General features: G+C 41.5%; 1 long non-coding RNA gene and 1 pseudogene across 1 annotated transcript; one reads left to right on the top strand and one right to left on the bottom strand.

Moving 5' to 3' along the window:
• The first annotated feature begins 10684 nt into the window (after positions 1-10684).
• Positions 10685-11774, top strand: LOC123039906 (uncharacterized). Its single transcript, XR_006418011.1, has 2 exons — positions 10685-10830; positions 11274-11774. It is a non-coding gene; the product is annotated as an uncharacterized lncRNA (long non-coding RNA).
• A 565-nt stretch (positions 11775-12339) lies between these two features.
• On the bottom strand, positions 12340-15722 carry LOC123039905 (probable LRR receptor-like serine/threonine-protein kinase At3g47570; annotated as a pseudogene).
• Between the last annotated feature and the right edge of the window lie 9645 nt (positions 15723-25367).

Raw genomic sequence — 25367 nt, 5'->3', positions numbered from 1 at the left:
TGCCGTATGCTATCATATAGTGCCTCCCTACTTGCTCAAAATCAAAGGTACATCTATGAGAAGGTAAAAATTAAGGACAATATGGCAGTAGATTGGCACGTTTGCAGAAAAAATACCCATGTAAGTTCAAAAGAACATCTTTAACTATTGCTGCTATATGCTTTGTATATTTCCTCTCTGGTTCCTTTAAAATCAGAGAGGGCCAAGGCCTCCATCGTTAATTTTGAAGGAAGTAGAGAGGAAAGAAAATGTATATAACAGGAAATATGTTAAAATATGTTCTTTTTAACTTACATGGCAACGGCGGCCCTTGCTGGCGAGTAAATAGTTAAATGATGTTCGCTTGATGGCAAGGGCGGCCCTTGAGTGTAGTAGATCCGCGTTTACAGAAAGATAAGAAATTAGGGATGCTATATAAGAATCTGCAATGTTGTATCACACTTCTCATATATTAGGACAAAGAAACATGCATTGTTTTGGTTCATCCTTTCGTTCTTATCTGTATATTTTGTGCAAACAAAAAATCTCACTCCGCAATGTTGTATCTTTGGGTTTTGTGTTTTTTTCCTGGTGCATCATTTATCGATTGTTTGGTGTCCAATTCTACATACTCTTTGACGCCTGGGTTTGCCCTTTTGTTAATCCCGTGATGACATGTGAGGCAGGCAAGTTTCATTCTTTGGTCTTATGATACTTCTAAAACCTACTGCCTATTAGGGATGCATGTTTGAAATGTGTGCACACTTATAGTTTCGGTTCTTCTGGGGTTAAATTCTAAATTGATTTGATTCAATGGATATAAAAACTAGCTTTGAGCGAAACAGACTATTCTTTACTTTAGCATATAATAGTATATAGCTATATACAATGAGTGCAAAAGCTATTTGTTCTCCACTTAAGCTTATATTTCCTATTATCTTTACACATCATCCTTTTACTTTTTCTTTATGCAAGGCTCCTACAAGCTCTCTCAGAGCTCAGGCACTCTCGGCCGTCGGATCGTTTCCCTTGATGCGTTCTCGTCCGTCTGATCGAGATCTGGAGAAGCCTGGGCCGTTGGATCTGGGATTGACACTGCTGGAATGAACAATAATGGCAACAAAATGTAAATACCATGCCCCAATCGGGGCATTTTGGTAATTTCGCGTAGGGGGGGTATAAAAGGTACATCAGTTTACTGAATATTTCGAAGCTTTGAACTGCATGACCACAGTGACAATATAACTAAATAATGGAAGAAACTTATGGGTAGACACCACATGAATTTTTTATTTGAATTTACAAACAGACACTTGAATTTAGCTTCATACATATCATATGATACCTTGGAAGCCCATATTGTAAATTTGATGAGTCTCCATGACAGAATCTCATTGTAGAATTTACCTTCTGTATTCGAATGCCCATGTATTATGTTGCTCTCTGATTCAACTTATACGCATTTAGCAGTTTAACTTTATCATGTTATCCTGTTCTTACCATACCATATCTATGATAATTGAGGCAGCGACAAGCACAAATATGCCCTAGCTTTGAGGTACAAATGTGTTCCGAACTTACATTAGAGCTTGACGCATCATTATGTCGCGAGTCACCAAAAAAACTGCATTGCAAAACTCTACGCTTTTCTTTCGATCATATGACATCTTAATCCTTTTAGGTTGGCATCAAACTCTACGAGTGGATTTTTATTATTGTGTTGAGATATTCTTTGATTTCTATTAATTGGCCAATATTTGATGTCATATTTTCTTTAGATGCATCACTTACAGTTATCCTCTGATTTCTATTAATTGGCCAATATTTTTTCTGGAGTCATAATTCTGTTATAGCATCTCCTTGCCTTTTTTGCTTTGAAAAACACCATTGATCATAAGCTGATTGCAGCAGCAGGGTTGTGAACTTTAAGCATACCTAGGATATTTATATTTTAGTTGGCAAATTGTATGCCAATTTTGTGATTTATCTATTATCTATTTCTTTCACCTTTGAACACTTTGAATATACTAGCCCATATTGTTCATTACTGATGTAAGATGAAGTTTTTAGAGATAGACATGTTAAATCTGGGTGAAAGAAGTACATCACAGGTGAAATATCACGATGGCATTGTTATCATGCACTCCCTTCATTCCTAAATATAAGTCTTCTTAGAGATTCCTTTTAGTTTTTTTAATCGTGGCTTGCTAATTAGGCAAAAACAAGATACTAAATCATGCCAAACAAAAGAGGAAACCATTTAAACAGTAAGATTTTCACAACAAGATACTAAATCGGTGGCTTGATTGCATGATGACAAGTTTTGACCACAAGAATGTTCTAACAAATCTTATCCTTGATTGCAGCTAAAAGAGAACTGACTAGGCCCCGGTCATCTCCACCCCTGATGGTGCTCCTAGAAGTGCTACACATTGCCTCCTTGGCCGCTTCGGTGCGGGTGGTGTTCGTGCTCGTCGGCGGGATGGTGCAAGGCGCAACTCTGATGTGGTTCCTTGCCGGTTGGACGGCGTTCAAGTGCAACCCCGGCTCCCACTGAGTACTGCCTCAGCTACAACCTCCCTCTGTGAGGTCCATCTTCCCCTGCTCTGCTTCGGCTACTATATGGGGCATGGCCAGGGCTATGATGATTATTTATGGCTGATATAGGCATGCTCTCGAGCAATCGAGGCACTTGTGGGTACTAATTTGGATCCTCCCTCATTTCTTTGAGCTGTTTTGATCACGTTCTTATTTTAGTGGCTCTGTCCTTGGATGGTCATTTCTGATGAGTGATAACCAGGGCAGTTTCACCCTCGTAAGAACATATTGATCCAGAAATAAGAGAAGGATGTTCCTACAAGCCTCCTCAGAGCTCAGGCACCTTCGGCCATCAGATTGATTTCCTGATGCGATTTTGGCGTCGGATCTCGCTCCGGATTGATCTTGGCCGTTGGATCGAGCCTGAACTCCTGCAGTAATGAATAGTTACTCCCACGGTGAGATATCTCATGCCACCGTGTTTGAATCACGTGCCCCATTGGTCGAAAGCAATTCTTGCTATGGCGATGATGATTAGCCGTGGCTGAAACAAGTGTGCCTTTGAGCAACCGATGCACCTGTGGGTATCAAGTTGGATCCTCCCTCTTGTCTCTAGAATCCTTTTTTATCCTGTGATACTTATTGTTCTATCCTTGGATGGTCATTCTTATTGAGTGATAACCAGGGCAGCTCCACTGTATAAACAGGTTGATCCGGTGATAAGAGATGATGGGGGTAGATTATATGATCGAGAAAAGGCAAATCTGAGCCCACTACGCATTGAACCCTGAACCCTTTTTATTTGTGTTTAAAGGTGTTATTTATTTATGCTCCGGTGTTTATAGACGTCTTATGTAAAGATTTCTTCTCTCTCATACCTTTATTGCATATAAGTTGTTCTTGATCTTTTATTGTTTTTTGTTGGTCCTTGATCTAATCTGGTTAAGAGTAAGTTGCACTTTGTTATTCTGGGATAAGCGATGGTTCAACAATGCTATTGGTTCTTCATGAGGAGTTCATAGAAGGATTTATGCCAGTAAGCTTTCTTCCAGGTACCCACACTTCTCTCTTCCTCCTGATTAGCCTGATCTCTTTTTACGTGTCTACAAGTTGTGAATTACTTATGTAAGTGTTATGTTGGATCATTAGATTGTTGCAGAGATATTATATATAGGGTGTCAGTGTGTTGATTGCTCTTGCTTGCTTGCCGCTTATCAGCACAGTGATGCGTTGCTTTTAGTGTATTTAGATTCAAAGGGGTCGCAAGGTCGTTTGAAATTTTGCCAATGTTTTTATAAAAATGCTATCTTCAAAGTAAACCATATCTGTGGAAGCGCCTTAGATCTGTTTTAATTGCAAGTGGCCATTTGCTTTCTTGAGGTGGAACTATCCACTGGTTCTTACATCTTAACTCGATGTGATTTCTGAGTTCTAACTTATTGTTTCTCATAGTTTTCTAATATTTCTCCTCATTGTACTATTTATTTCAATATCTGAAATAAGGAGGGCAATCTTGGTGGCTTTTTACTCGCACTTTGATAAATCCATATGATATTTTCAGGAAGAGTTCAATCTACTTCTTCGAATTCAGGCAGCACAAGGAGGGCCCAGTGGTGATCGGGCTGACGGGAGGACCCATGTGACAGGCCAGTTTCGGGCATTCATTTCATGCCCCAAGTCTTGCGAGTTATGCCCATGTTGAGATTTGCTATGGTTTATTATGTTTTTGTTTCATGTTTATTCCAGGTTTGCTTTGTGGCCTCAAATCCAATGTATCCTTGATTTTGTATTTATTAAATAAATGCCTGCATTCTGCGCTCAGTTCTGTAACATAGAAGTTTGGCGTGCTCCTTTTCATCTCCAGCTAACTGGTCCACTATTTCTCTGGTTTATAAAAAGGAAAATATTGTTCTTTTTGTAGCTCAGTGGTACTTATTGCCTTACTGGATGCTGATTCTTAAATTGCCTAATTAACAAGCAACGGTTAAATGTAGATGGTTATCCTTTGCCACTCTTTAGTAATATATCTGATTTAATTTTCCATATCCTGTTAATGACAAAGATGTGTATGTGTGTGGACGTGTGTGTGTGCGCGACTGGATTAGGATTTAAAGGTTGGGCCTCCTCTGATTTAGTTACATGCATATCTTCCACTATGTGATCTTCCCCCGTCCTATGGATTAGGATTTAAAGGTTGGGCCTCCTCTGATTTAGTTACATGCATATCTTCCACTATGTGATCTTCCCCCGTCCTACGGACCATATAGAATGTGTGCTCGCCCTCTATGAAAGATCAAACATTTACTTCCTCCTATTCTAATGCCGACGCTTTGCTTTTGTTATTGCAGATCGACTCGCAATGTTGAGCAGATCACCATGTTAAAATACGAGCATTTAGAGAAGTGTGTGCTCGCCAAGGACCCAATTGGTTTCTGAAGAGTTGGCTGCATATCGTTGGTGTCCGATGCACAAACAAGTATACATGAGGTCTGCCCCTGGTTTTACCTTGGTCTTGTAGTTAGCAAATCAAAACCTTTTGGACTGTTCAATTTTAATTACATTTAGTTAGTCTTTCATCCATACATGTCTTTGTGATGCCATGATGTTAGGAGCCCCTTAATTTCCACTTCCTTTTGGGTGTGAGCTTCGTTGATTGCTAATAGCAAAGAAATTCGAAAAATATGAAGAATATAAAAGTAACTTATTATTTTGACATGGCTTGATTTAATTTTTTGTGTACATGTTCTGTGATGGGATAGTCATGTCTACCATGTCCAGTATTAGATTTTTTTTAACTCAGCACCAACAACCCCAATTTAAATGAAATATAGATACACACAATATTTGTAAGCTACGTTATTTAGACAACGGGATAATTAGAGGTGGTCATAGATATCTTGGTCAAACCAAATAGATAAAGAACACACATGAATCCAGGCTTGTGCTCTGTTTTGTATTTCTCATGTACGACCAGAGTCTGTATATATGTTGTAAGCTAGAACAGATTGTACCCACCAAAACCTATTTGTGTGTACGACCAGAGTCTGTGTGTATGTGTTGTAAGCTAGAACGGTTTTTACCCACCAAAACCTATCTGTGTGTACGACGGCGGCGGGGCACGGAGGCGGGCGTGGGTTGGGGTTTGGAGGGAGGGAGAGAGAGAGGCAAGGCAGGAGGAGGAGGAGAGGGGGCAGTGGGAGTTTAGGAGGAGTTGGCGGCTAAGTAGACAGATGATATGAAATGCATCAATAGAACTTCCTACTAACCTAAACCATGTTTACTACTAACTGATAGTTACCTGTTTGACCACATAGTTGGGACCGGCACCCCCACATAGTTGTTCAAGGAATTACTTCTTCATTTCTGCCCTTGGCTTTCTTTTTCTTGGATATTGTAGCCTCACTAGGATGGATTAAGAGTGTCATTTGCTCCCTTTCCCTAATCAAATAGGACTTCCAAAATAATGAGACTTGCACTCATTTTTATTTGTTTATCTCTTTAGTTTCTGATTACAACTTATGTTTCACAAATATATGCAGGTTTCTACTCTGTTTTAGTGGTCCTTAGTTGATCTCTTTGATTTCTGATTACAACCTATCTCTGCGATTATAAGTGATTTTGGTGTTGTTTGTAGTTGGTACTTCTCATTTCAGAAATTAGTAGTGATCCTGGTATTCAACCATGAGAGTTTAGTGAGAACAACCGAAGGAGGAATGAGCTCAATACATGTTTAGCAGCTTCACTAAGTAAGTCCCCCCTAAACCTTCAAATCCAAATAAAACAAAATTTCAAGAGTATGTTCTCCACATTTGAAATAGATAAATGTTGACATGCTTGCTGCATCTCATCAGATTGCAGGTCCAGAAGTTAAAGGACATGCTTGTGAATCATGGACAACCTCGGCCTGGTACGGGGGCTCGAGTTTGAGCTCTTGCTTGGCTTTAGGTGCAAACATGGAACTTCAATTCACCTAGAACGAATCGGATCCTTGTGTCAATTATTGTAGTGATTGGAGGCCCATTGCGTGTGACCATGATGTAGGCATTCACTCTAGGATCTGAGAATAATTTGTTGATCCTGTTTGGAATATAGTGGTTAAATAGTGATTTTAACCACTTATTTATATTTTTTTTCTTTTGTTGTGTTATGTATGGAGATGCAGATAGTGGTTTTAGTTTTGGTAGTTTGAACTGCTATTGATTATGTTATTGCAAGTGGTCCTTGTTCAGCACGGTGACCTCAAGGATGCCTCTTGAAAATTAGCATCTTTATTATGAGATTGAGGCGATGTAAACTTGAATTCAGAATCAACTTTGTGCTCTTGGCGAAATGTGTACTGAGTTTATTTCTTTTGGATTTGGTGGGTTGAATCAAGACTCTTGTATTTTATATGGCAATGCATTATATCATTGATGTTTTGCATATATGATTGCAACCTGTGCTAAACTTGCCTTTCTACTACCGCTTGGCCAAGTCGTTGGGGCCAGCACCCTCGCGTTGCCGATCTAGTTCCTAGTTATCCCGGTGAGAAGCTGGCTGGTGTGAAGCATGCCTCTGGACGCTGACCTCCTTCGATTCAAAGTCTCCGTTCTCAGTCAAGCAGAGCGTGTCTGTGACCTTGCCGGCTCGTTAATCACCACTAGCTGGTGATCTGATACACCATTTTCATGTGTAAATTGCAGCGATGATCTCTCATGCAGGACAAGGCAACCTGCTTATGTGGAAAACAAACGAGACCATATATGATACCTTCTTTATGTTACTTTGTTCTATGAAGATAATAATATAGACTAGTAACATACGCATATTAATAATCTAAGTTACTTCACACTATGACTAACCTAACGACGCGGTAAGCTCCACACCATGGGCAGCAGCGGGCCCGCTGAGGTTACAGCTTTGAGTGTGAAGCTACGGCTATTCCTAGTTATCCCGTTGAGAAGCTGGCTGGTGTGAACCACGCCTCTGGACGCTGACCTCCTAGCGATTCAAAGTCTCCGTTCTCAGTCAAGCAAAGCGTGTCTGTGACCTTGCCGGCTCGTTAATCACCACAAGCTGCTGATTTGATACACCATTTTCATGTGGTTGCACCAACTGATGATCTCTCATGTAGGACCAGGCAATGTGCTTATGTGGAAAACTTCAAAATGGGCAGATTAGTTGAATTACTCTTTCGCATTTTGCACTATGTTAGGATTTGAAACCGCAAGAAATGTCATGTTTATAATTATTTGTTTCAAGCTCTTCCTAGTTCTGCTACGGGGCTTCATTTTAAGACAAATTAAGTAGAAACGTCTGTACGGTTGAAAGTAATAATTATTAAATAGTACACCTTATTGTCACTTGTGCAAAAAAGATAACTTACATCCTGAATGATCATATTTTTTCGATGAAATCTTGTAAGTTGGTGCCGAGAGCTGGAAAAATGAAATTCTCATGAAATATTTGTACACAGGCATCTGGCAGGTGCGTCCAATGTGTTTTCGTACATGCATCAAATTTTTCAAATGAACAAAATATCAAAGAAAAAACATCCCTAGCTAGTAGAAGGTTGAGTATCTCTAACATCATCTTCTTTACAAATTATCTCAACACCCAACTCTCTGAAGACTTTCTCTTGTGCATGGTTATTCGTTGTTAAGATCACTTTCTTCTAAAAACAGTTTCACGACAAGTCTTGGTTATCTAGATTAAACAGAACAAAGACTACAAAATTATTTCAGCTACTAGAAAAAACGTCTGGCCCTTCTTCACCCTGGTGAGAAGCTGGCTTGGTGTGAACCAAGCCTCTGGAGTCTGGACGCTCAAGCACAGCAATCCTGATCTCATAGCGATTCAAAGTCTCTGTTTTCAGTCAAGCAAAGCGTGTCTGTGGCCTTGCCAGCTCATTAATCACCACTAGCGGGTGATTTGATACGCCATTTTCCTGTGGTTGCAGCAACCGACGATCTCTCTGTAGGCCCAGGCAACCTGTTTACGTGGAAAACTTAAAAAGGGAGATCAGTTCAATTACTCTTTCGCAGTTTGCAGAATGATGTGATTTGAAACTACAAATGTCATGGTTATAATTATTTGAAAGCTAGATTGTCACCTTGATAATTAGAAGTTTAGAACTTTACACCCATTATCCATCCACCCTTTAAGACCTTCAACGTTGTTTACATGAAGACTTCATCCAAATATACTTAGTTTTAGTGCTTCCTCTCTGAGAATATATCGATTCCTGTAGTCAAGATGAACAACCATTTACTTGAGTTTTTGAAAAGACACTGTTGTCGTCGGTAACTTACCAGTGCATTCGTAGTTTGGTACCTAGCAGGATTCCAAAAGCCAGGAAAAGACACTGTAGTCAAGACTTCAACCATTTACTCCCAAGAAACAGGAACACGTACTGGTTCCATTCCTGTAAATTGGATAATTAGAATGTTCAAACTCAGATCTTAAGTTCTCAAATTGGAACGACTTTGGGACATATACACAAATCACTACTAAACTAAACTTCCCTGATTCAGAACTTATTTATAACTCACTAGTTTGTATGATCTCCTATTAGTAAAATTACAGCAAACATGTATTTTCCCATGTGATTTTCAGGTGAAAGAAAAGGTTGTGGAGCTTGCCAAGGCCATGGAATCAGAAGACGGTGTAACGGGTGCAGTCAGGGCATTCCTCAAACACCTGCCCTGTAAAACGGATGAAAATACACCCCGACCTACGCACGGCTTTCTAGAGTTCCTAGGCCTAGTAAGTAAATGTTTGGTGTGCCGTTAGGTGCTGGTCAGATGCAGCTATACCACTCCTCCATGCTGAAAGATGAGTGTAAAAAAGCCTCTTGGGTGACCGCTATGCCATTGTGTGCGATAAGAATGTGGAAGCCAAATGTTAGAAGTTGATGTACATGCATGCGACCAGGATCCTGTGATTTATCGTTTTGCGTTTTTTGTATGTGTGTTGTGTAAAGAGTACTTGTCTGGTGATTTGATACATAATTTTGGTGTGGTTGCAACCTTGGTCTGCAGCAACTGATGATCTCACATGTATGACCAGACAACCTATGTATATGGAAAACTTCAGAGTGCAGATTAGTTCAGTTAATCCTTTTGTAGTTTACGACATGGTTTAATTTGGAACGGCCAGACATGTCATGGTTATAATTATGTTTCAAGTTTTTCCTTGTTCTACTACAGGTCTTCAGGTTAAGATAAAGTAGAGACCTGTGACCTCATGCACAGGGGAAAGTAATTCTGTCACCCCAGTACTTTTTTTCTCAGTTTCCAAAAATGTGAAATAATTCATGGTTGTAAATTAGGCTATATCATATGCATTTGCAAAAACTTTGAAAAATATGAATTTTGTGACTTGTACAGAAAATACAACTCTATGGATATATTACTTGAGGTTTGTTCATTTATATACCTATTTTTCTTGTCTAAGTCGCAAATTGATCATATTTTTGTAGAAATTTGAGTTTTATAAGCTCATGGTGAGAGGTGAACTGGAGAACGAGCTTTTCACTTCCAACCGTATTTTGCATCTGATAGGTGCATATTATGTGTATTTGTTCCAGGCTTCTTCTTTTTCCAGCAAAGAAAACATATAAAATGTCCCCAGTTGAAACCCATCATTATCAGGCAAAGGGCTCTATTAACATGGAAAGATCCTCAAAAGATCTTGCTGAGACATCTATAGCGTACACAACCAAATTATTACAGTGAGCCAAACAGATTGACTTATTGAAAAGGAAAAAGATGGCAGCGGAAAAGATAGCAAGTTATCAACATATTGCCATGCCGTGGTCAAAGCAATGAGCTTCAACTTCATCGACTGCCTTTTTTGCCTTAATAATGTATATAAGGTCATTGCTTCAGTTGTCCATAGAGAAAAATGCCTCTTTTACTTTAGTTACTTCACCGTAGACATCATGCATCGCTGGGCGATCCTTCGGTGATTCCGCTGAGCATAATAAGCCAAGTCTAAGGAGCCGGAGAGCACATATATCCTTCAGTGCAAATGTGTTGTGTTCTTGCAAGTTCTGGGTATGATCGACACACTGATCCCCCGTCTCTGAAGTAAGATCGGGGTGAAGAATGTCTTGTGTTCGTGAAAGCGATGCATTTACGTACTTGCGGAGCGTCAAGCCATCATTGAACTCTTCATTAGTAGTGTCCTACAACTATTGTACCTTTCTTTGGCGACCAACCATTCTGGGGTGAGCGGGTGCATGCTAGAGGGGTAGGGCCTTCGCCTATACCGGTTGATCAATTCACTTTGCAGAAGTTGGTTGATGCTATAAAATTCATGTTGGATCCAGAGGTAACTCTACAACTTTTTTGCGCTTGGGCAGATGAGACTTTTTCTTTTGTTTCATATCGCAAAAATAGATAACAAGAATATGGACGCAGATGTGCATAGGTAGGCTGCAGGCAGTGTTGCAGATATGGTTATGATATACTGATATACTGATATACTGATAATTACTCCCTCCGTTCCTAATTGCACTGGTGCATTTGTAGTTTGGTACCCAGCAGGGTTCCAAAAGCCAGGAATGGACTGGTTACTGCCAAGAAACAGGAACCGGTCCGTTAAATTGGATAGTTAGAATGTTCATATTCAGATATTAAGTTCTCAGATTGGAACATCTTTGGGACATATACACAAATCAGTACTAAACTAAACTTCCCTGATTCAGAACTTATTGTATGATCTCCTATTAGTAAAATTACAGCAAACATGTATTTTCCCCATGTGATTTTCAGGTGAAAGAAAAGGCTGTGGAGCTTGCCAAGGCCATGGAATCTGAAGACGGCGTAACGGGTGCAGTCAGGGCATTCCGCAAACACCTGCCCTGTAAAACAGATGAAAACTCACCCCCACCAACGCACGGCTTTCTAGAGTTCCTAGGCCCAGTAAGTAAATGTTTGGGGTGCTCTTAGGTGCTGGTCAGATGCAGGTATACCATTCCTCCCTGCTGAACGGAGAGTGTAACAAAAGGCTCTTGGGTGACGCACTATGCTATTTCGTGCGATAAGAATGTGGAAGCCGAATGTTAGAAGTTGATGTACTTGCATGCGACCAGGAGCCCGCGATTTATGGTTCTGCGTTTTTTTGTATGTGTGTTGTGTAAAGAGTATTTGTCTGGTGATTTTAATACATCATTTTGGTGTGGTTGCAACCTTGGCCTGCAGGAACAGATGATCCCTCATGTATGACCAGGCAACCTGTGTATATGGAAAACTTCAGAGTGCAGATTAGTTCAGCCAATCCTTTTGCAGTTTACGACATGGTTTAATTTGAAACTGCCAAACATGTCATGGTTATAATTATGTTTCAAGTTTTTCCTAGCTCTACTACAGGTCTTCATTTTAAGATAAATTAGACACCTGTGACCTCATGCACAGGGGAAAGTAATTCTGTCACCCCAGTACTATTTGTTTTCAGTTCCCAAAAAATGTGAAATAGTTCATGGTTTTAAATTAAGCTATATCTTGTGAAATATTACTTGTACGAAAAAGACAACTCTATGGCTATTCATTTGTATCTCGAAAGTTTTTGCCTCGGTCACAAAATGATCACAAATTTTGATGAAAATTTACAAGTTCGTGGCGAGAGGTTAACTGGAAAATGAGCTGTAGAGACCCAACTGTATTTATCATTTAATATTTGTTTACGTGGGGATCTGACAGGCGTGTACAATGTGTTTTTGTTCTATAGTCTTCTAGTTTTTTCAGCAAAGAAAATATCAAAAAAAAATTGCCCTAGTAGAAGCCCGTCATTATAAGCCAAAGGGATCTTTATTAATGTATGAAAAGATTATCAGAAGATCTTGTCGGGACATTGGGAGTGTATGTAACCAAATTATTACAGTGAGCCAAACATGTTGGCTTACAGAAAAGGAAAAAAAGATAGCAACATGCTGTCATGCTGTGGTCGAAGCAACGAGCTTCATCTCTTCATCTTCATCTTCGTCGATTGTCTTTGCCTTCATTATGTAGGGTCATTGCCTTCAGTTGTCAATAGAGAAAAATGCCTCTTTTACTTCAGTTACTTCACCGTAGACATCATGCATCCCTGGGCGATCCTTCGGGGATTTCGCGGAGCATAATAAGCCAAGTCTAAGGAGCCGGAGAGTACAATATCCTTTAGTGCAAATGTGTTGTGCTCTTGCAAGTTTGGGATATGACCGACACACTGATCTCCCGTCTCTAAAGTAAGACCGGGGTGAAGAATGCCTTGGGTTCGTGAAAGTGAAAGTGATGCATCTGCATACTTGTGGAGCGTCAAGCCATCACTAAACTCTTCATTGGTAGGCCGTTTCCGTGTAAGCATTCCAAAAGAACAATGCCATAGCTGTAGACGTCACCCTCGGTTGAGATTTCACTGCCCATGCCATACTCTGCAAAAAACAAAAAGTTCTTCAACGGAGTACAAAAGTGAAACATGCTAGTATTAATAAAAAACAAACTAGCAACTGATATAGTTAGTCATACTACATTTCATTAACATTATTTCATAATGGGCTTGTAAAATATACTGACCAGGAGGTATGTACCCAATAGATCCCCTTGGTCCAACTATGCTTGTTGTGTCGCTCTGCCCTCCAGATGAACACCCATGAATTAGCTTTGCCAGACCAAAGTCGCAGACACGTGCAGTATCATCATTGTCGAAAAGTATGTTGCTTGGTTTTAGGTCGCAGTGAACAACCGGTGGGATGCACTGGTTATGTAGGTATTCAAGAGCACAAGCAATGTCAACTGATATGCAGATCACTGCGCCTAAACTCAAACCACCACACTGGTGGTTGTGAAGTCGGTCTTCAAGGCTCCCCTTGGCCATATACTCAAAGACTAGAGCCCTGAACTCATTTCCCACTAGGTCATAAGTTGAGCATGCGGTTATCACCTTCATGAGATTCCGATGGCGGATGTGTTGCAAAGCTTTGCACTCAGCAATGAAGCTATGCAATGCGCCATGCTGATTGAGCTTGAAGACTTTAACAGCAACCGTACCATCTTCCGCGTCGAACCAACCTTTGTAGACAGTCCCAAATTGCCCGGAGCCGACCACATTGGCTAGAGAAAGACTATTTGTTGCTTTGATTACGTCACCGTATGTTATCCTTTTCAACTCCATGTATGAATGGCCAATTCTCTCACCGGATGTGTATCTCCTTCTCAACCAAAAATTGAACACCCCCAAGATTAAGGCAAGTGCAACAAGAGCTAACAGAGCTATCATCATAGGAACAAAATACTTTTGCTTTTTTGTGGATGCTGAAGCAAAGCATCTAGGAAGCTCTCTTAATGCACCATTTGAACAAAGGTGTGGATTTCCTTGGACAAAAATACCACTTGTGTTAGCAAACACTCCACCTATGGGGACTGATCCTTCCAAGTTGTTGAAGGACATATTCAGATACTGCAACAAGGTGAAGGTCTCGAGGAACTCTGGAATTGTACCAGATAGGTTGTTGTTGGAGAAATCAAACATTTGCATGCCTTTCAGGTTTGCTAGTGATTGTGGGATGTTTCCTTGTAGGAGGTTCCCTTCTACACGAAGCGCTTCCAATCGGACACACGCACCGAGTGTGGACGGTATTCTTCCCGTGAGATTGTTGTGGGAGATGTTCAAGGAACCAAGGTTTATCAAGCTACCTCTACTGGTATGGACATTGCGAGTTGGTTGTGTGATAAATCAAGTAGCCAACTCAACTGATTCAACTTGCCCAACATGTCTCCACTTATGCTTCCACCAAGGGTATTACATGAAAGGTTTAATGCAAGTAAGTTCTCACAGCTGGCTAGACTTGTAGGTATGCTTCCACTCAATTGATTTTCTTGCAAATAGAGCTCTTGCAGCTGGTGTAGGCTTCCAACGGAAGGAGGTATTTCCCCAGAAAAATTGTTCTGTGATAGGCTAAGCACGACAAGATTGCTTAGTTGACCAAGGGTAGAAGGTATAGGCCCACCGAAAAGATTTCTATCAAGATAGAGCATGGCAAGATTAGACAAGTTTCCAATCTCCAAGGGAATGGTGCCAGAGATGTTTGACCGAAGAGTTAGAGCGGTCAAGCTTTTGGGCAGATTCTCTATGGAATTCGGTGGTAAATCTCCCTGAAGGTTGTTTCTACCCAAGTTCAGTTGCTGCAAACGTGTACAATTTGCTAAGGAGGAGAAGAATGCCCAGTCTCCGGCTTCTAGCTGATTTGAGTACAACATTACATGCTTCAAGTTTGGCATGGAGCCAAAAGAAGGAATCACCCCAGTCAAAGAGTTGTTGCCTAGATGGATAATCGTCATGCTGGAGGCATTCTGCAGCGAGGCTGGGATAGCCCCCTCAAAATGATTATTATGCATCATCAGTATTTGGATGTTAGGAAGTGTGTTGCCCATACCAGAAGGTAGTGTTCCTCCAAGATTATTGTTGGACAACCCAAGGTAGTTTAATGAGGACAAATTGTAAATGGAGGGCGGTACTGTCCCTGATAGATTGTTGTAGGAGAGATCAAGGTTTTGTAGGCTTGACAGTTCACCCAAATCAGGAATGGATCCTTGCAACTGGTTTTGCGCAAGCAAGAGGTATGTAAGGGATGAGAGATTTTCCATCGATGGCGACACGACTCCGGTAAGGCTGTTTCCGACTAGACTTAGGTATGTGAGCTTTGACTTCATGAAAGGTGGAATTTCACCGGATAGTCCATTGCTACCCAAGTCTAGAGAAGAAAGGTTGTGAAGCACACCAAGACTGAGAGGGATAGTGCCGCTGAGCGTGTTGACGCTGAGGTTGAGGTACCTGAGTCCAGAGAGCCGACCAAGTTCCGACTGGATATGGCCGGAGAGCTGGTTGTTGGGCAAGTGGATTCTTACCAGAGAAGTGAGGTTGGAGATGCATGGTGGGATCTCACCGGAGAGTCCTTCGGCTTCCATATCCAAGTCCACCACGAGGGGTGGTTGCCCTTTCCTCCTTGTACATGTGACCCCAAGCCAAGTGCAGAAATCCGGTGAGGCACCGTCGTTCCACGTAGCCATGGCCAGTGTGGTACCGCCAATGCAGGACTTGAGGCAGAGCAGAGCATCTCTGCTGGTGTGGGTGCTACTATCAGCTAGTGTTGCAGCAGATGACAAGTGGTTCAAAGCTGATGACAGGAGGAGGATGGCTAACAGAGGACGTACCATGTTGTTGGTATGTAATATGGACATCATTGAATTTTCTATTGTGCTTTGGTACTCTGGTAGACGTATGTATGTGTTGCTTTTATAGACTTGAGCTGCATACTGGGATTTGGTCAAGGCCAAAAAGCAGCTCACTGCCCATTAAGCCTGTGAGAATTCTTGTTCCATGGTACCCTTTTTTCAAGTGCACGACTTACTTACTTGCCATCCTCTTTCATCGATCCACACTTCTCTATCTAGCCTTGGATCATATGTCCCAAGTTACTTCTTATGCAAGAAATTTACATGCCATTGTGATCTTCGAAAGTCTTCAATAACCACGCGGCGATCTTAACAGATTCAGACCATGCAAGTCACATCCTCCAAGCCATTGTCATCGTCAAAAGTCTTCCACACGTTCAGACCTTTAGTAGTCTTGAGCACATAAGTCCACATCAAGTATGTCTGTGTCCATGGCGGCTAGGACTATTCCAACTGAGAACTCAAGAGCGCTTCTGCAAGCTATACATACATATTCAAAATTAAGCAGAGCGCACATCCATACCGGCTACGATATTTTTTCAAATTTCCGGACAAATCCTTTATGTATATAAGAGACCTAGAAGCAGCATGGTGACAATAGTACAAGAGAGGGGGTGGTGTGAGTGCAACAGCCAACAACTTTCATTTTGCCATATCAACATGGTTTGGGCTGGGAGGTTCCAGATGGACATGGTTCTTCTGCTTGTTATAGTGGAGATCATTCTGCTCATTGCCACGGCGTCTCAAGGGCTGGCATTTGGAAAACCAGTTAAGTCACTAGATAAATTAAATGTTTGTGTTTTCATTGATAGTGATAAATACAGTAGGTTTCACTTGCACCGGGTGTTGTTTTGTTATCTGATGATAGTGGAACCCGGCCAGTTTGGCGGTACGAAAGAAAAAAAATAAAGATATATACAGTAGGTTTACCTCAAATGTTTTATCGAGTGTTTATGGTCTGACTACCTACATCTAAGTTCTCATGCAGTGTGGAAATGTAATTCATATTGATCATGGGATGACTAACCACAAAAAGCTCATCATGATTCAACTTAAGATGATTTTGGTGATTCAACCTAATATTGCGTCACCTAGTTTTTGTGAACCCAAAAAGTTACCCGAGCTGGTCCAGGGCCGCAACCCGGACAATGATGTACCCCAGAGGTGCACCAACAACTTCATGTACAAAACTGAGAACCCCACCTGTATTAGAGTAGATCACAACATATCTTATATACCTACATATTCCTTATAATTCCTTTCGATAGTTAGCCTCACTTCTCACATGCATTTTGTTTTTGCGCCATGACACAACTGATCATCTAGTAAAGTAATACGTAGAAAGACACGGCTAGTTAGATGTGAATTGGTGAAGACAAATAAATTGATGTGCCATATATACTCCTTTTTTTCTCCCTGGTAGCTGTTCTCTGTCTTAACTCATTCTCTCATAATTTGTTTCGGAAATGCTTGCTCTGCTTAAAGCACTAGCTAGAAATTCTGATCATCATGGTGACCATGTTTACTTCAACAACTGAACACCGATTTACAATGGTTATAAAATTGCTCTTGCAGCCTGGCAACCCTGATTGGCCCGGATGTGTTTGCAGCACAACACCTTGCACTTGTGGCGGTTAATCAAGATTTGACTCGCAAATACTTGTATCCGAATGAGTCACATTTTGGATTGCCTCAAGTTTGAGTCGTAGATTGTGTTATGTTCTAGTTTCCGAATTCTGCTCAGGAAAGAGTCGTAACCGGAGTGTAGCAGGTGCTGTTGCGTTGTACTCCCTCCGTATCAAAATACAAGACATTTTTGCAGTTTAAAATGTACTGCAAAAACGTCTTCTATTTTCGTACAGAGGTAGTACTTGTTGGGCATGTTGCTGTGTCGTGTTGGACGTGAAGTCCATGTGATGTAAAAGCGTTACAAACAAAGAGAAAAGTAACAGAAAGAATAGGTCGAAAAAAATCCTCTTGCAACTATGTGTCTTCCTTCCTCGCGTTCTTTTGTTCTAGAAAGTCACATCCTCCAAGCCATTTTCTTCGTGAAAAGTCTTCAACACGTATAGACCTTTGCTGTCGCAAACAATCACCTGTGCACTTGAGCTGGGGTGGATGGTCACCGCTGTAACCACGTGGCTGGTTTAGAAGTCACAGTCAACTATGTCTGCGTCCATGGCAGCTACGACTACGGCCAGCTACTGTTAAATTATGATCTTGATTTTGGGGACACGATACGATCTGGTAAAACGCGGTCTATATATACACGGAAATTCCAAGATGTCCTAGTAAATGTTGGAGAATACAGTACATTTTTTACGATTACCCCTTTGTGACCGTGAGGCAACAATTACAACCCCTAATCGTCTAAGAGGGGAATCTGTTTTTTTTTTCAGAACTGTTGGGAAGCTGAAATTTGGAAGTATTGCGTGTTTTCATCGCCGAGAATGGCAGCTTTGACTTTACCCTTTGCTTGCAGAAGCTAGCTTTTTCTTGCATAACACATTGAAGAGAAGACACTACAACAGATTGGAGTTAACGTTCAGCGTTAACCGTTCTTGTTTGATTCGTGGATCGATGTGGACTGGCGAGTGTTATTTGGGGTCATGCCCTCGTCAACCTTCTTTATCGTTTCAGCATGTTATGCAACTGTCCACAGATTCGTCCACACATGCTGGTCCACATACGTTTTTGCATATGTGCAGTCGTGAAGGTTCCTCTATAGAAATTTCGTGGATGGTAGTGTGGAGCAAATAGCGGATCAGGTACTAGTACGTCTGTGTCCGAAAATTCTACTGGAGCCCGGGCTCCATGGAGCTGAATTTTGAACAATTCAAGAAAATCATACTTCTGAGTTTCAAAAAATTCTGAAAAATACAAATATGCACAGAATGTAATGTATATGTGTGTAAAACTTCATTATTAAATGCGCTTAAGTGAGAGCTACAAGGAAAAACCAAATTTGTTGCTTTTTAGCACATGCACTGTTCACTATCAAAGTCCACGTTTTTTTTGTGCAACCTATAATTCAAGGTATTTCATCATGAAATTTTACACGCATATACATTACATCCTTCTTTGCGAATAATTATTTTGAAACCAATTTTTTTTTGAAGTTTTAAATAACATGCTCCATGAAGCTCGTCCTCCAAAACACCTTACTCGTGTACGTCTTTCTACCGAAGGACTTGTTCATCAGCTGTCTTGAGTTAGTGTGAACATGAGAGAAAAGCACAAGTGAGTGCGCGCCACAAAGTCTCCATGTGATTATATCCAGTGTACTCCTCGGGCAAAGCCAACAATGGTTATGGTCAAAGTCATCACCACATAAACGACCATCACTGTGGGGACTCAGGAAGGATCAACTGATCACGTGCGTGAGCTCAATGTAGCAGCTATACATAAATATCCAAAAACGAAGCGTGTGGAAATGGCGAGTAAAACCGCTTGGATATTGAACCTTCTTTGCACGCACATGCAAGCAAATCGTGGAGCAACTGCGCACCTCCATTGTCATAATCTATATATTTTTCATTATCACCATGCCAGAAAATTCTGGACCTAAAGTACAACTTTTGTACCACGCCTTTCAACACTTGGAAAAAGACATCATGTATATAACCATTTTTGTTGAACACTGAGTCGATTAGGACTATCCGTCCTCCAGAGGTCATATGCATTACTTCCCAACTAATGAGCCATTTTTTTTGTTTCTTCTAGCCGCTTCCAATCCACATCACAGACCTTTCAATAATTAGTTACAATTCCAACGTAAACTGACCCTGCTGACACTCAGCTTTAGTCTGCAAAATTGAGGAGCTATCCAGGCCCAAGACAAATTTTCATAAGGATGAGTTATTCTTTCTTGGGGAGGCAAATAAAGCTGAGTGTCTTGGGCCTGGATAGCTCCTTAAGAAAACAGAATAACTCATCCAAGAAACGGTTAACGCTGAACGAAAGAAGCAGCAGTTACCAAGAAATTCCTGTTTCAAGTCAGTATATCTCGATAGAACCAATTCCAATCCAGGTAGTGTGAACAGAGGATGTGGAAGTTCTGTTTCCTTGCCTTGTCAAGCATTTCATCTGACACTCTATCTATACTATAGCTAGATCAATTCCTATTCTTTCTTCCAGGCGACTTTACTCCAAAGAATTTTGCCTTCTTATCTTGACTCGATCTCACGAAATTGGATTGATTGGCACACCGCGCATCTGGCATTCGCTTCTCCTATCTATCTCTTCCAACTAAGCAGATCATTGGAAAATATGAAACCCTGCAAGCAATCATTCTAGAGCCAACTACGAAGATACCTGGTCTTCCACTCTGTTCACTGGAGGAAAGACAAGAAAGTAAACAATTCTTCAAAGGAATTGGCTCTACCGGAACAGAGGAATTGGCTCGCTCCTTCGCTCGCTGGGTAAGCATAGAATGCACACCAGTCTGGTATCAAAGCGTATCTACTTGAAAAGGAGACTACTTGAACATATGAAATGGAAGGAAGAAATGAAAGTTCGATCTACCAACGTAGAGTCCGCCCCTCCCAGGAAGAAGAAATTTGCTACTTTGGCTCATCAGTTGGTAAGTCTGTCTATGAAGTCCAGTGCCCAGAAAAGAGAAAAAAAGACCAAAACAAGCTTTTTCAAGCTCTACAAGTCCTATATATATAGTGTTCCACTAGATAGCCGTGTTAAACTAGTCCAGTCTTGCCGAGTGGCCTTATCTTCTGGTTACCTGGTCCGGTACTTCTACTTCGAGAGTGAGTTAGTAAACAGGATCAACTTTATGATCCACTTTGAGAAATTGCAATCACAGAATCAGAACGAGTGGGTCTAGAGTCCATCCTCACACAGTTGAAATGTTGCTTCTCCCTTCTCCTTTCCAAAAGAAAGTGGATCTCATAGCCTCTGACAATTCGAAAAGTGGGTCTCAGTCTCATTTTCAGATGCCATTTTCCACCGGAAAGAGAATCCCATATTCTTTAAGCCAAGCCGCCAATCCTAGGGTCAATGCGGAACAGGAAACCATTGCTATTTGAGCAGTTAGAGAATCGAAATTCCACTCATTTAGAAATGGAGATCCTGGTTTAGCAGCGGTTGCCCGTCCTTGGGTTTATGTCGAGCTTTTCGTATTAAGCACTGGGAGCAGAGAAATCCTAGGGTTGCTTTGTCTTCCTCTTCTGTTCTTAAATATAACTGAAAAGCATCCTGTTTCTTTAGTTGCCTCAAAGCTCAGGATCTCCCCATGTTTCTTCTGGAGATGTGTCAGTGGCTTTGCAATGATGCCGAAATGGCGAACGAAGCGCCTGTAATAGCCGGCCAAACCTAAGAAGCTGCAGACTTCTTTGACTGATTGCGGAGAAGACCTGTTGGCAATGTTCTTAATTTTGTGGGTTTCAGTGGCAACCCCATGCTGGCTGATAGTATGGCCCAAATAGGATAACTGGCGTTGAGCGAAAGAGCACTTTGAGCGTTTGACTTGCCATTGATCCCTTCTTAACAACTCAAGCACTGATTGCAAGTGGATTGTGTGATCTTCAAGAGAGGCACTGTAGACTAAAATGTCGTCAAATAACACCAGGGCGCATTTGCGCAGAAGGGGTTTGTTTGAGAGTGGCATTCATGGCTCCCAAGAAGGTGGCTGGTGCTCCCGCGAGGCCGAAGGACATGACCTTGTACTCGTAGTGCCCTTCCAGAGTCTGGAAGGCTGTTTTGAATTCATCGCGAGCTGCCATACGAATCTGGTGATAACCAGCTCTGAGATCGGGTTTAGAAAACCATGAGGCACCAGACATCCAGGAGTTCTTCGACTATGGGCACTGGATACTTGCTGACGACAGTCATCGCAATGAGACATCGATAATAAATACATAAACGCCAGGAGAACAAAATATAGAAGATTTTTGGTCATAGAACCCCTGATACCAATGTTTATAGAACTGTCCAGAATTGATAAAGAGAAGCAGCTTTGAAGTCATGGAGAACGAAAATAGGACCCTGGCTCGAGCCCATCTAGTGATTAAAGGTAAAGTGCTTCGGTACATTGGTGCAGGGGAATGCGTACCTACGCCTTTTAACTACCTTGGGGAGAGCGGACTCGCTGATGACCCTCCTTGGGAAACAAATGAAGTGGGTGGATTGGAGTTCGTCTCCGCCAATTAGAGATACGGTGCTGACCCAAGCTGAGTGAGTGAAGGCTCCGGCTTGACCTACTAGCTGTTTGCTATCAATAAATAACTAGCTGACAATATGCTATGCTTACTCTCCGAGCACTAAAGCTATCGAGAAGTGATGCAACAAAGGTTGTTGAAGGTAAAAACCGTCAAACAGAGAAATCTTAATCGTCAGAACAACGCTGAACCTAACTTGTACAAGAGTTGGTAAGAAAGTGCAAACGTTGAGTAAGAAATCGCCATAGGGCGGCACAAACAGAAAGAAAGGCTTCCGCCAATCGGAATAGGAATGCGAAATCCCAGTAAAAGGGTGTTCAGTCGAAGATAGGAGGATTCCTTTGATCCATACCGTCATCTGACGGACTTCCTGCTGACTTCGTCAATTGCTCTTTATCGCTTAATAGAAGGTAAATTTCATGAAATAGATGAAAAAATGAATATCAATCGAGAAAAAGCTTAAATAGACACAATTTGTAATAGATACAATTCGTAAGGAAGAAGTGATCAAAAGTACGAGGTCGGCATAGGAGATATGATGTGTCGGAGGCAGAAGGCACGGAGAAGTCAAGATCTTCCAAGATAAACCCATTCCGATGCCTATAAAATCAGGTGCACCGCGTCTATACTGCAAAAGTGTGATAGGTTTCTTCGTATTTCTTCCGCCGACATCGCTTTCTTATTCCCAACACAATTGTTTAGCTAAGTTTGCTAACGAATCAGGGAGAATCAACAAAGAACACCGCATTTTGAAAAGGAGACGTGATTTATTCCTACCGTCCTGAACACGTCTAGAAACAGCAACCTCGTACATAATACCATTTCGCATTACAGTATCCACTTTCAAGTCGGGGTGAAACTTACTAAGATGTTGGGTCATCAGAATACCATCGAATCGACTCATGTTATGCCTGGAATGGAATAAAAACATGAGTCAAATGCATCGTAGTCCCTCAATCGAACAGTCAACTAGTTCATATCTAACCTTATCTTTTCCCGCACCTTAGCTTCAAATAATTGAATGAATGAGTGCTATTTCAGAGTTCTAGTTTAGGTATTAGCTCGCTACAGTTTAGTCAGTAGTTCTGTCCCTTTGTTCGGTGAACTAGTTCTGGATATAAGCATTAGAATGAGAGTGGCTACGTATTCGGATTACTTGACTCGCTTTCCTGTTTCCGAATCCCTTCTTGCATACAATCCTAATTCACAATCCGATTCTTGCTCGATTCTATAATGAAAAACAGACCTTGTGCCATGGATTTGATGAAGCTTGAAAGGACTCCCCTTGTTCGAAGCCAAAGATAAGAAGCATACAGGTGACAACCCCAATCCTTATATATCAATCCAATTACCGGAGGAACGAAGAACTAAGTTTGCCTGACGCCCGAAAACAACTTGTTTGTTTTGGTGGAAGAGGAAGAAATAGAGAAAGATCGCCGCTTTTCATATGCTAATTCGTGATTCAAAGTAGAGCGAGTGAGGGAGCTATACCAGGACTCAATCAACATATGCCAAGTGTTCTGTAATCTATGGGTAGCACTCCGTAGGAATGTTATAGTCTAGGTATGTCGTAGTAGTCATTAGACAGAAAGAGGAGAAACTTAACATGTCTTATTCCGAATTCCTGCGGTTGTCATTATGTTCCAGCAAGGAAATAGTCATTCTTTCATTCCGAGCATTCGACTAACGGCACAGATTTCTAGTGCTATAACAGAAACTGCCCTTAACGCGCAAATGAAAGCCCTCACAACACTCTTTACCTGCAACTGCTCCCGCTTATGGTAGTAGATAAACAGGTGGTGGACATGTATCTGCAGCCTCTGCTGCTGGTAGATTGACTGTTTTATATGGACTGAAAAAAAACGGAGGGTAGTGCTTGAGAATGCTACTCTATTCCTGGAATTAGCCATCCCCTTCTTTGACTATTCGACCTGCTCCTCGAAGCAAGGAAGGGAATGAAGATGGCATTGAATGCCCTTTCCGCAAGAAGGATAGGAGTTGGCTTACCGCATCTACCTTCTCATCGCGGGATAAGGGCTGGGGCGTTAACTTAAGTACTAAAGCTGCTGGAGCGGCTACCTTCGTTGATTCCCCACGAAGGAATCGGAATATCGCTACTTCCCCTTACTGCCCTAAGCGGGGGAGATGGATTAAAAACCTTGTGTGAAGGAAAGGCTGTCAAAGTCGTTGACCATTAATCCGGTTGAAGGACAAATGGACAGTGAGTCAACGGAATCGAGTTGTTCTAAGGATTCGGATTCGACAGTCGAGACATCTATATCTATGGAATTTCAAAAGAGAGAAAAGGATCCGAATCCGACCCGAGGACAAGCTCAAACCTTAGGGTTTGGAAAGAAGAAGTAAAGCTCTCGTTTACTTCAATCAAAAAAGGTAGGTCATAACACAGATTGAATTAGACCTTACTCAATCACTCATCGCTGGAAAAAGTAGAGCGATTTCCTCGCAAAAAAAGCACGAGCGAGATATTCTTCCTTAACAGGGATCTCAATTGCGGGAAGAAGTACAAAGGGCAAAGGCAGAAGTGGAAGGGTCAAACTCCTCTATCGGGGAAAGACAGGAAGGATAAAAGTGTAAAATCACTTGTTTGAAACATCTAAAAAATAGAAATGGCTATTAGAAGTTGTATTTTCGGTGGTCAAAGGGAAGGAATCAGAAAAGAGGGAAGCTCTCTCAAGGTAGAATCAGTTCCAGGCAAGTATGTCCATTGAAAGGAAAGAGTCCCTAAACAGACAGGTTTTCAGCAAATAAGACGGGTCCTGGTCTTCGGCAACAAAAGAAGCCGAAGCGAGAGCTCGATCAAAGAACCTTTATAGATCCTCATCATCCTCAGGTTCTGGATACACAGCGAGAAGGGAATCTTCCTGTTCGAATGGAAGATTTTCGAAAGAGAGGGGAGAAATCAATCACATGCGTGAGCGGACCGAGCTATTATATAATAAGTAACGGCTGAAAAAGCTATTCTTGGTAGATCCACTTGTCAAGGCGCGGAAAGCCGTGTTCCTTCTCAGCTCACGCTTTCCTGATTGATTTGAAAGACCCTACACACCATCGTATCCTTGGCTTTCTTCCCACTTTCAAAGAACTTGCTATCATTCTTTCGATTCTATCTCCTCGCTTTAGGTCTTATGCTTCTTATTAAAGGGGTTATGCCACTCTGAGTCCATCAGTGTTGAAGGAATGGACAGAGACAGGCAAAGACAAAGTACTGATTTTACTACCGATAGAGAGCAGAGCTAGAGACAAGATGCCTAGGACCTGGAGGAGATCCATAAGAACCAAGTCGTGGAGAAGATAGCATCAAACTGGAGATAATAAACCTAACTCTCCGTGCTTTAATCGAGAATGGATACAGGGTCGTCGAGCGAAACCTTTATTAGGGGGTAGACCTACCTTGTTTTGTTGACTTATTGCTTTCCAGCAAAGCGTGCCGGCCCTATCTCTAAAGCACCAAACTTCCACATTTTAG

The sequence above is a fragment of the Triticum aestivum genome, chromosome 2B, assembly GCF_018294505.1.
Source record: "Triticum aestivum cultivar Chinese Spring chromosome 2B, IWGSC CS RefSeq v2.1, whole genome shotgun sequence".
Lineage (NCBI taxonomy): Eukaryota > Viridiplantae > Streptophyta > Magnoliopsida > Poales > Poaceae > Triticum > Triticum aestivum.
Note: the sequence above shows the minus strand (reverse complement) of the source record. Positions and strands in the feature narration are given on the sequence as shown.